Source organism: Rattus norvegicus, chromosome 5 (genome assembly GCF_036323735.1).
Source record: "Rattus norvegicus strain BN/NHsdMcwi chromosome 5, GRCr8, whole genome shotgun sequence".
NCBI classification, from domain to species: Eukaryota; Metazoa; Chordata; class Mammalia; order Rodentia; family Muridae; genus Rattus; species Rattus norvegicus.
In genome coordinates, this window is record NC_086023.1 from 124,867,042 (window position 1) to 124,879,516 (window position 12,475).

The following is a 12,475-nucleotide window of genomic DNA, read 5'->3' on the forward strand; positions in this document are numbered from 1 at the left end:
ACATAGAAGTTACACCAAACATCTGGAGCCTGATAACGCATGTGATTCACTGGACTTTCTACTTTCAATACAAACACAGAATATGATTAAGATCCAGCCTATTTATGTCTCAAGGGGACCAGATGTCTTAAATATACATCTTCAGAGACTCTCTCCGGAATTATAATGCCAATCAAAGCCAACACATCTGCACTGAAGATGCCATACCTGGATATAATCCCCCACTCTTCCAGACATAAAGTAAATCAAGTAAATAGAGATGGACAGAAAATAGATGAGCAGATAGCCAAATTCATTAAATACTACTATGTGATAGGTACTTCATATGTCTCCTTGTAGTTAATCTTCATTCAAGAAGTCTGCCATGTGAAAATTACTACGTAAATTACTACGTCCGTATTGCCATGGATGAAGTGAGAGCTCAGATCACTGAACCATCTCTCAAGGATGTACAGCTGCCTTGCTATGCTTGGAGAGGTGTAGCCTTGCTTTAGTGGGATTAGCCAGTTGTTTCATTACTGATCTCAATGCAGAAGCACACTGACTAGCTTGAATGCCTAAGAAACACACTTCTGATTTGTATGTGGAAATTTCAGAAAAGCATCAAGGAGCAGCTCTTTTCCTGTCCTCAGAGATGTAGACAAAACTTGGCAGATGTGAGTGCCAGTTTTGAATGCTGGAAGGATCCTAAGACTGTTTCTCTGTTCCCCACATCTCTCTGTTTTTGATTCCTAGGTCTTACTTAGCCTCCGTGTTTCCCCATGTATACATCATTTGAAAACTTTCTTTTCTTCTTTTTCCAGAAAAAGAAACCAAGTTTGTCTTTTCTGTGCTCTGACTGCAGATGTAGAGATGGGGGTGTTACATCTAGACACACTTGAATTGCTCAGGGTAGTGTATCTGGACTTCACCTTTCTCCTAATTCCTGACATGACAAATTTCCTATCTCAGACCCCTGGAACTGGAACTGAGGGTTCCCTAACCATTTCCATAGATTTCTTTATGAGGAACAGACCTCCCCCAACACTGTCTTCTCAAGTAGGAGTGACATTATCCTACTATTGGCCACTTGGTAATGCCCAAGGATGCTTGTGATTGACCCATGGGATAGTGATGTGCTACTGGCGTCCAGTGGACAGAGGCAAGACATCCCACAATGCACACAGGTCCCCACTACAGAGAACCAGAACTACCTCAAGTGTCAATAATGCCTATGTGAAGTACTACAAGGGTCTGACCTGCCCTCTTCTTCTCTGACCTCCTGGGTCTCTCTTCATTTCATATGTTTGATGATGGCATGCTCTTTTTAGACCCTCTCCTTCCTGAAATTTCCTAGGTGACTATTCTTACCTCAAACCTCGGTGACCTTCAGACTCCTAGTTGGCCTTTCATCACCTCTCCCCCAACATCTTCCATCATTGTCACTTAAAGTATATTGCTTTTCTCTGTAATGTTCCCTCCTTGCTTTGTCTTCACTACTGTAAACCATTCCAGCCTCTCCCTCACAACACACTCTGAAACTCTCACCGGACTTCGGGCGGGCCTCAGTTCTCCTTCCATTCCATGGTTGAGCTCATCTTCAACGATCTCATGGTCTTCTCGGTATTACATCCCCCTTGCCTTCCTCCCACTTTATCCCAGCGGTGGCTTTGCTCATCTTGTCTCCTCCATCAGAACCATCTTTAGCCACCACCCCCATCTTTCTGCCAGGTGTCAAGGCCTAGTCCCCTCGCAGATATATGACATATGGATCCAGTTCGAAGTTGTTGCCTTGTTAGCTCATAAACGTGGCAATGACCTTTATAATTTTTCTCCTATTGTTTTCTCTGGTGAGGGAGCTCTCTGGAAAATCAGACTTACATCAGTGTAAGTCCAGTTCCTGATTCTTCCTTATAAGCTCTCCTGTCACTCAGTATTGGATCTTCAACAAGAGCTATTGATCCATGGCTAATCAAGTGATCCATTAAAATAGATGGCTTTCACAATACTTACATTCATCATTTTTATCTTCAAAATGATTTTCTTTATTCTCTCTCTCTCTCTCTCTCTCTCTCTCTCTCTGTGTGTGTCTGTGTGTGTGTCTGTGTGTGTGTCTGTGTGTGTGTCTGTGTGTGAGCTCACATTGTGTATGTATGAACATGGGGACATGCCACATCATATGTGTGGAGATCAAAGAGCAACTTTCGTTCTGCCTTTCCACCACGGATCCTGGAGAGTCATTTCAGACTTTCACGGCAAGCTCTTTTATGCACTGAATCATCTTGCCAACCTGGCCCCCCAAAAAGGATTTTAAGAGATCTCTGGAAGTCAGAACTGTGGAGTACGTGCTCTGTGCCTGCCACTTCGCAGAAGCACAATCCTCACAGAAATCTTCCAATGCCAAGAATATCGATGCATACTAATTAGTATTAATTCAATTGACAATGAAGACACCAAGATTTAGAGTGGATAAAGGGGCTGGCTACCATCTCTCACAGAATGAGTCTGAGTCATGGACGCACAATCTTTCCCATTACTGAACCTGAGGTTGTTTGGCTCTAGTTGTGCAACTGCAAAGTGCCACGTCAGGTTGAGGCTAGATCCTCTAAGCCCCAAGTCCAGAGTCCCACCTCTTATGCATTAGCAGAAATGGATATCATTTCTAAGGACAAAGGAGCCAATATAAAACAAATACAGAAAAAATGAAACAACAGATTCTGGACTGTATGTGGTGGCAAAGTCCTATAATCCCAGCACTCAAGAAACTGAGGCAGGAAGATTAAAAATCCAAAGTAAGCCTTGGATATATAAAGAGACCATACCTCAAAGAAGAGAACGGAAGGTCAATGGAATTGAGCTATACCTTTATGAGAGAGTGTGTGTAGACCACTAGAGTGGTGACACCCATTTGCTCTGGCCAAAATTTTCTAAGATAAGTGGAAAATGAAAACAGCAACAGCAAAACCTGCTAGGTTTGCATATTTGAATTTCACCTTAATAAAAGCATCTTGCTGTCAGTGATAGCTGTAAACTGCTATGCAGAAGCAACAGTAAGACGGTAATTCATTTTGAAAATACATTGCCGCCTGTCTGCTCTTGACTATAGAAATCAGCCTGTGAGTTATGGCCTCAGAACAGAACATGCCTACCCTGTGCTGGCTCATGTACTGCCATGACATCTGGGCTTGCACTTTCTAGAGTATGCTTTTAGAAGTTCTTCATAGTTCCTCTGCTAGAACTACAGTTTGCACAATCACATAGGAGATCTGACTCTGCAAACCTAATGTGAAAGGAAACAGTTCCCTGGGTGGGTAGAAAGAAAGCGGCACTAGGTCAGAAAGAGCAGCTGACTGGTTACTATCTCCTGGCCTGGACTTCATTGTTTATGAAACAGATAAAATAATGCTTCCCTAATAGGACAAGCTTAGACACCAAATGAGGGGATTTGTCCATACCTGGGCACTTTGAACAGCTGTTTCTGCCTTGTTGAAGAAGTGATTCCCATTCTCTGTTTTTCTTCATTCATATGCACGGGAGAATTTCTTCAAATACTGAGGACAGGGAAGAGGGAAGAAAGCTCAGGTATGGCGAAGAAATCATCAGAGAAAGGTAAAATGTGAGCAGTTCACACCTAGACACTTTGGACTGAAAGTGAGTCTCCTTGAAAGACATATGTTACTAGCAAGAGCTAAACTAATAATTCCAAATACAAGAAAGCCAGAGAGAGCTGGTTCCGTCTCTGCCTAGGTGCCAACAGCACCACAAGGGTTTAAAACTGGGGAGAACTAAAGCAAAAGGATATACCTTCTTCTCAGCTCCTCATGGTACTTTCTCCAAAATTGACCATATAATTGGTCAAAAAATGGGCCTCAACAGGTACAGAAAGATAGAAATAATCCCATGAGTGCTATCGGACCACCACGGCCTAAAACTGGTCTTCAATAACAATAAGGGAAGAATGCCCACATATACGTGGAAATTGAACAATGCTCTACTCAATGATAACCTGGTCAAGGAAGAAATAAAGAAAGAAATTAAAAACTTTTTAGAACTTAATGAAAATGAAGATACAACATACCCAAACTTATGGGACACAATGAAAGCTGTGCTAAGAGGAAAACTCATAGCGCTGAGTGCCTGCAGAAAGAAACAGGAAAGAGCATATGTCAGCAGCTTGACAGCATACCTAAAAGCTCTAGAACAAAAAGAAGCAAATACACCCAGGAGGAGTAGAAGGCAGGAAATAATCAAACTCAGAGCTGAAATCAACCAAGTAGAAACAAAAAGGACCACAGAAAGAATCAACAGAACCAAAAGTTGGTTCTTTGAGAAAATCAACAAGATAGATAAACCCTTAGCCAGACTAACGAGAGGACACAGAGAGTGCGTCCAAATTAACAAAATCAGAAATGAAAAGGGAGACATAACTACAGATTCAGAGGAAATTCAAAAAATCATCAGATCTTACTATAAAAACCTATATTCAACAAAACTTGAAAATCTTCAGGAAATGAACAATTTCCTAGACAGATACCAGGTATCAAAGTTAAATCAGGAACAGATAAACCAGTTAAACAACCCCATAACTCCTAAGGAAATAGAAGCAGTCATTAAAGGTCTCCCAACCAAAAAGAGCCCAGGTCCAGACGGGTTTAGTGCAGAATTCTATCAAACCTTCATAGAAGACCTCATACCAATATTATCCAAACTATTCCACAAAATTGAAACAGATGGAGCACTACCGAATTCCTTCTACGAAGCCACAATTACTCTTATACCTAAACCACACAAAGACACAACAAAGAAAGAGAACTTCAGACCAATTTCCCTTATGAATATCGATGCAAAAATACTCAATAAAATTCTGGCAAACCGAATTCAAGAGCACATCAAAACTATCATCCACCATGATCAAGTAGGCTTCATCCCAGGCATGCAGGGATGGTTTAATATACGGAAAACCATCAATGTGATCCATTATATAAACAAACTGAAAGAACAAAACCACATGATCATTTCATTAGATGCTGAGAAAGCATTTGACAAAATTCAACACCCCTTCATGATAAAAGTCCTGGAAAGAATAGGAATTCAAGGCCCATACCTAAACATAGTAAAAGCCATATACAGCAAACCAGTTGCTAACATTAAACTAAATGGAGAGAAACTTGAAGCAATCCCACTAAAATCAGGGACTAGACAAGGCTGCCCACTCTCTCCCTACTTATTCAATATAGTTCTTGAAGTTCTAGCCAGAGCAATCAGACAACAAAAGGAGATCAAGGGGATACAGATCGGAAAAGAAGAGGTCAAAATATCACTATTTGCAGATGACATGATAGTATATTTAAGTGATCCCAAAAGTTCCACCAGAGAACTTCTAAAGCTGATAAACAACTTCAGCAAAGTGGCTGGGTATAAAATTAACTCAAATAAATCAGTTGCCTTCCTCTATACAAAAGAGAAACAAGCCGAGAAAGAAATTAGGGAAACGACACCCTTCATAATAGACCCAAATAATATAAAGTACCTCGGTGTGACTTTAACCAAGCAAGTAAAAGATCTGTACAATAAGAACTTCAAGACACTGAGGAAAGAAATTGAAGAAGACCTCAGAAGATGGAAAGATCTCCCATGCTCATGGATTGGCAGGATTAATTTAGTAAAAATGGCCATTTTACCAAAAGCAATCTACAGATTCAATGCAATCCCCATCAAAATACCAATCCAATTCTTCAAAGAGTTGGACAGAACAATTTGCAAATTCATCTGGAATAACAAAAAACCCAGGATAGCTAAAGCTATCCTCAACAATAAAAGGACTTCAGGGGGAATCACTATCCCTGAACTCAAGCAGTATTACAGAGCAATAGTGATAAAAACTGCATGGTATTGGTACAGAGACAGACAGATAGACCAATGGAATAGAATTGAAGACCCAGAAATGAACCCACACACCTATGGTCACTTGATTTTTGACAAAGGAGCCAAAACCATCCAATGGAAAAAAGATAGCATTTTCAGCAAATGGTGCTGGTTCAACTGGAGGTCAACATGTAGAAGAATGCAGATCGATCCATGCTTATCACCCTGTACAAAGCTTAAGTCCAAGTGGATCAAGGACCTCCACATCAAACCAGACACACTCAAACTAATAGAAGAAAAACTAGGGAAGCATCTGGAACACATGGGCACTGGAAAAAATTTCCTGAACAAAACACCAATGGCTTATGCTCTAAGATCAAGAATCGACAAATGGGATCTCATAAAACTGCAAAGCTTCTGTAAGGCAAAGGACACTGTGGTTAGGACAAAACAGCAACCAACAGATTGGGAAAAGATCTTTACCAATCCTACAACAGATAGAGGCCTTATATCCAAAATATACAAAGAACTCAAGAAGTTAGACCGCAGGGAAACAAATAACCCTATTAAAAAATGGGGTTCAGAGCTAAACAAAGAATTCACAGCTGAGGAATGCCGAATGGCTGAGAAACACCTAAAGAAATGTTCAACATCTTTAGTCATAAGGGAAATGCAAATCAAAACAACCCTGAGATTTCACCTCACACCAGTGAGAATGGCTAAGATCAAAAACTCAGTTGACAGCAGATGCTGGCGAGGATGTGGAGAAAGAGGAACACTCCTCCATTGTTGGTGGGATTGCAGACTGGTACAACCATTCTGGAAATCAGTCTGGAGGTTCCTCAGAAAATTGGACATTGAACTGCCTGAGGATCGAGCTATACCTCTCTTGGGCATATACCCAAAAGATGCCTCAACATATAAAAGAGACACGTGCTCCACTATGTTCATCGCAGCCTTATTTATAATAGCCAGAAACTGGAAAGAACCCAGATGCCCTTCAACAGAGGAATGGATACAGAAAATGTGGTACATCTACACAATGGAATATTACTCAGCTATCAAAAACAACGAGTTTATGAAATTCGTAGGCAAATGGTTGGAACTGGAAAATATCATCCTGAGTGAGCTAACCCAATCACAGAAAGACATGCATGGTATGCACTCATTGATAAGTGGCTATTAGCCCAAATGCTTGAATTACCCTAGATCCCTAGAACAAACGAAACTCAAGACGGATGATCAAAATGTGAATGCTTCACTCCTTCTTTAAATGAGGAAAAAGAATACCCTTGGCAGGGAAGGGAGAGGCAAAGATTAAAACAGAGACTGAAGGAACACCCATTCAGAGCCTGCCCCACATGTGGCCCATACATATACAGCCACCCAATTAGACAAGATGGATGAAGCAAAGAAGTGCAGACCGACAGGAGCCGGATGTAGATCGCTCCTGAGAGACACAGCCAGAATACAGCAAATACAGAGGCGAATGCCAGCAGCAAACCACTGAACTGAGAATAGGTCCCCCGTTGAAGGAATCAGAGAAAGAACTGGAAGAGCTTGAAGGGGCTCAAGACCCCATATGTACAACAATGCCAAGCAACCAGAGCTTCCAGGGACTAAGCCACTACCTAAAGACTATACATGGACTGACCCTGGACTCTGACCTCATAGGTAGCAATGAATATCCTAGTAAGAGCACCAGTGGAAGGGGAAGCCCTGGGTCCTGCTAAGACTGAACCCCCAGTAAACTAGACTATGGGGGGGAGGGCGGCAATGGGGGGAGGGTTGGGAGGGGAACACCCATAAGGAAGGGGAGGGGGGAGGGGGATGTTTGCCGGGAAACCGGGAAAGGGAATAACACTCGAAATATATATAAGAAATACTCAAGTTAATAAAAAAAAAGAAAGAAAGAAATGATACATTTAGGGTTACTACTGATCTTGTCAATGCAGCATCAAGGTGGATGAACTTCGGTCATAACCTACAAAGTATCATGTTTTCCCTTTGCAGTGTCCCTACATCAAGAGCACAGCCTGGGACAAAGCAGCTAGTCAATATTACAGCTGTCAGATGAGTGAATGAAACCCAGAGATTCAGACAGCATTCTCCACTTGAGCTTTTCTCACCAGTCACAAATAATAAAATTTCTCACAAAAACTGTCTAAGGAACTTGCACACATTTGTTGAAACAACCATTTCTGTTTCACTGCTGTATAACAAACCATCCTAGAATCCAGTGGCTGGGGATGCTGATTTATTGTTTATAAAGATTTGACAATGGTTGCTAACAGGCTCCATTTGGTAGAAAGCTCAACTGAGATTAAAACATCCAAAATGCCGCACCCCTGCCTTCCATGGTCTCTCTGTATGTGGACTCTTCGCTCAGACTTCTTTACCAAGGTTATACCTCATGCTGTGACTGGACTTGGTAATGTGTAAGAGTCACCCAGGTGGTACTGGTTTTGAAGGCATGAAGGGGTCATGAAGAGCAGCTGAGGCTCAGCACTGTGAGAGGCCATGGAAGGCCATGGGTGAAGGTGCAGCCTCACTTGCAATTGATGGCCCAGGATTAAAGGGGTCATTGCAAAAAAGTTGAGGCTTGGTACCATGAAGAGGCTTGGTACCTAAGAGAGGCTATTGGTGAAGCCTAGTTGCAGGGTTTTGGAGATGCCAGTACCATGAGATGACCACCAAGAACAGCAGCAGCAGTGGAGTACAGGCAGCTGGAGCTTAGAAGACAAGGTGTGCACCACAAAGGGGGGAGCTGGAGAAGCCCTTGGACGAGGTCAGAAGAACATTAGTGGATCTCAGACATTGGACAGTGAGAGTTTGATTTTGTTTTTGATTGTCTCTGTGCCCTGATATTTTCCCCTCTTGAAGGAAGAAAGTATTTTAGTGAAGCCCAATTAAGTGACTTTGAATTGAAAAAAGACTGAATTTTAAAAGAGATTGGATATTTTAATGAGATTGAAATTTTAATATGTAAGAATTTTTAAAGACTATGGGACTTTTAAAGTTATTTTGATCTTGGGGATGAATTAGAAGATAAGGATTGAGGCTTAATAGTGATGTGTTTGTATGTCAAGTTGGCAAGGGGTCAATTGTACTGGCTGGTTTTATGTGTCAACTTGACACAAGCTGAAGTTATCAAAGAGAAAGGAGCCTCAGTTGAGGAAATGCCTCCATGAAATTCAGCTGTAAGGCATTTTCTCAACTAGTGATCAAGGTGGGAGGACCCAGCCCATGGTGGGTGGTGCCGTCCCTGGGCTGGTTGTCTTGAGTTCTATAAGAGAGCAAGCTGAGCAAGTCAGGAGATGCAAGCCAGTAAGAAACATCCCTCCATGGCCTCTGCATCAGCTCCTGCTTCCTGCCCTGTGTGAGTTCCCGTCCTGACTTCCTTTGGTGATGAACAGCAATGTGGAAGTGTGAGCTGAATAAACCCTTTCCTTCCCAACTTGCTTCTTGGTCATGCTGTTTTGTTCAGGAATAGAAACCCTGACTAAGACAAATTGGTGGTGATTAAAAAGAGACTAGAATCATTGGGGTAAAATCTTCTGGGAAGTATTTTCTAAGAGCACAAAGAAGCTGTGTTCCAGAGATAGCCAAGACTGTACCTCTTGCAGCAGCAGTACTAGGTAATGTGTAAGAGTCACCCAAGTGGTACTTGTTTTGAAGCTGAGGCTTGGCACTGAAGAGGCCATGGAAAGCAATTGGTGAAAGTGTAGCCTCAGTTGCAGTTGACAGCCCAGGACTGAATGGATCATGCAAAGGATTTGAGGCTTGGCACCGTGAAGGGAACCTATGAGAGGCTATTGGTGAAGTCTAGTTGCAGTAGAAGACCCAAGCATATTGGAGATGCCAGTACCAGGGATGATCACCAAGAACAGCAGCAATAGTGGAGTGGATCAACCTGAGCTTAGAGTGCTACAAAAGACAGAAGTGACACTAGCCCTTTGGAGGAGCCCAGAAGATCATGTGTGGATCCCAGACACTGAAACAAGAACCTGTAACACTGATGTTGCCTTGGAGACTCCAAGATGTGCGAGATGGTCTATCTGCTGAGAAAAACTTCTAACAGGGAGTGGAACCAGCCCAGGTGAAAGAAATTTGTTGTAGTCAACAAAGATCAAAGAAAAGGAGCTGGAGATCTGAAGACTGCTTTAGCATCAGACAGAGATGCAGAGATTGGAGTTTGCCCAGTTGGTTGCCTGTCTTGCTTTGGGGATTACAGTTAAGTGATTGGATGAATCTCAGAAAACACCTTGAATTTTGAACTTTTAACACTGTTGAGACTACTATAGACTATGGAGACTTTTGAAGTTGGACTTTTTTTTTATCATGCTATGTTTTATCATGCTATGTTTTATCATGCTATGTTTTATCATGCTATGTTAGGTATGGCCCCCATAGACTCATGTTTAAATAAGTCGATGGGGGCCAGGGAGTGAATGTGATGGCTTACATATGCTTAGCCAAGGGAGAGGCGTGATTAGAAGATGTGACCTTGATACAGGAAGTGTGTCACTATGTAGGTGAGTTTGGAGACGCTCCTCCTAGCTGCCTGAGGATGCCCAATCTGTTCCCGGCTTCCTTCGGATGAATATTGAGAACTCTCAGCTCCTCCCCCACCGCACCTGCCTGGATGCTGCCCTGTTCTTGCCTTGATGATAATGGACTGAACCTCTGAACCTGTAATCGAGCCCCAATTAAATGTTGTCACTTATAAGACATACCTTGGTCATGGTGTCTGTTCACAGCAGTAAAACCCAAACTAAGACAAGACAGAATCACCACTAAAGAAGCCAGGTCTTCTTTACTGCATAGCAGTTTATCCCCAAAGAGAGTCCTTCAAGTCATCACAGTGGCCAAGCCTGGGCTCAATGTAGAAAGGGACAATACAAAGGCATGAGTAAATTATTGCTGTAAAAGATGGCTTAGCAGGCTTAGAGTCCTGGCTGCTTTTCCAGAGGACAGGGGTTCCAGTCCCAACACACATATAATGGCTTACTATATGTAACAATCTGTAACTCCAGTTCCAGGGGACTCTGGCTTCTGTGAGAATTATGTACATGTGGTACAGAGACATACATGCAAACAAAATACCTACACACATAAGACAAAAATAAATAAATCTTTACAAAGGCATAAATATCAAAATGTTGTCTGTATTCACCTTCATGAGTAGCAGATGATAATGATTTTGTGTGTTTAAGGCACTCAGAAAGGTGCCTGGCACTTAGTGTGCTCTGCCTAAGTATTAGCAATAGCCAATTACTGATAGTAATTATAGCATGCTGTTAGCGGCGTTATGAAATTCCTTACTGCAAATGCTTTTAATTTACTGACTGCAGTTCTGACGCAGCCCTCAAGCCCTGCACACACTATATTGTGTAAAATATGCAATTGCGTTTGAGGAACTGAGTTAGCCAGAAAATACAAAGATGAATCCTTTTTCCCTCTTTTCCCCTACTCACTTCTCTTTGTTGGATTACTCTCAACCTGAATGTTGTCCTTGCTTCTTCCTAGAAGTGATATTAAAACCCAAAGAAGAATTATTCATTTTTATAAGAAGTATTGTTCTGGGACTCATTTAGAAAGGGACATATGACCTAGCTCTAGCTGGTAAGAAGCAGAGGGAATTTTGCTGGTTATGTTTTAAGATTTATTTATTTTAAATTTTATTTATATGAGTACACTGTCACTGTCTTCAGACACACCAGAAGGGGACATTGGATCCCATTACAGATGGTGGTGAGCCACCATGTGGTTGTTGGGATTTGAACTCAGGACCTCTGGAAGAGCAGTCGGTGCTCTTAACTGCTGAATTATCTTTCCAGCCCACTGGTTACTTCTTAGGAAGATTTCTTTGATGAAACGAATGAGATGGGAATCTATGTTTCCTTTTGTACTTCTGGACACTGTTGGGTGACAGCCTGACATGTGAAAGTACCTTCACATGTTCTCACTATTACATGGATAGTTCTCTAATCCCAGACAAGAAGAAACAGAAGAGTGTAGCTCAGCAAGCCTGCACACTTCAGCTTGAAACAGAGCTGCTCATGTAACTCTGGACCGTGCCAGCTAGGCCTTCAGCTGTGTTGGCTGAATCTGGGCTGCCTGGTGGATCACAGTTCAGTGGGAAATAATGTGGTTCTGGATTGGGGAGAGTTTTAACAGCACAGTTGTGATGATAGCTAGCCAACACATCACCCAGCATCCTGGGCCACTGACAAAAGATAAGCTTCAGAATTTAAGATGGCAACCTGGCACCACCCATGTGGGAAGAGAAATGCAGCTAGGAGGTTCTTGAAGCAAGTGCCTCAGCATCTAGGAACTTAGGAAATACAAAGACTAGGTTCTACCTTCTCCTGAACTCTAAAGGCAGGAGTCCTACAGAAGTAGCCATGCAAGCAAGAGTAGGTGGGGGACCGTGGAGTCCTATGATAAGACAATGAGTTAAAATATAACATTGAGTCTACCCCACTATTCAACATGATCCAAAGGCCATAGCATCACTAATCTAACTTGGGAGAGCTGATTTAATGACAGAGCATAACTGATTTAATGCAGCGTCCAGTAGAGAGATGGAGCCACCCCTGGTTTGCAGCCCCCATTTAATAAGTAAACC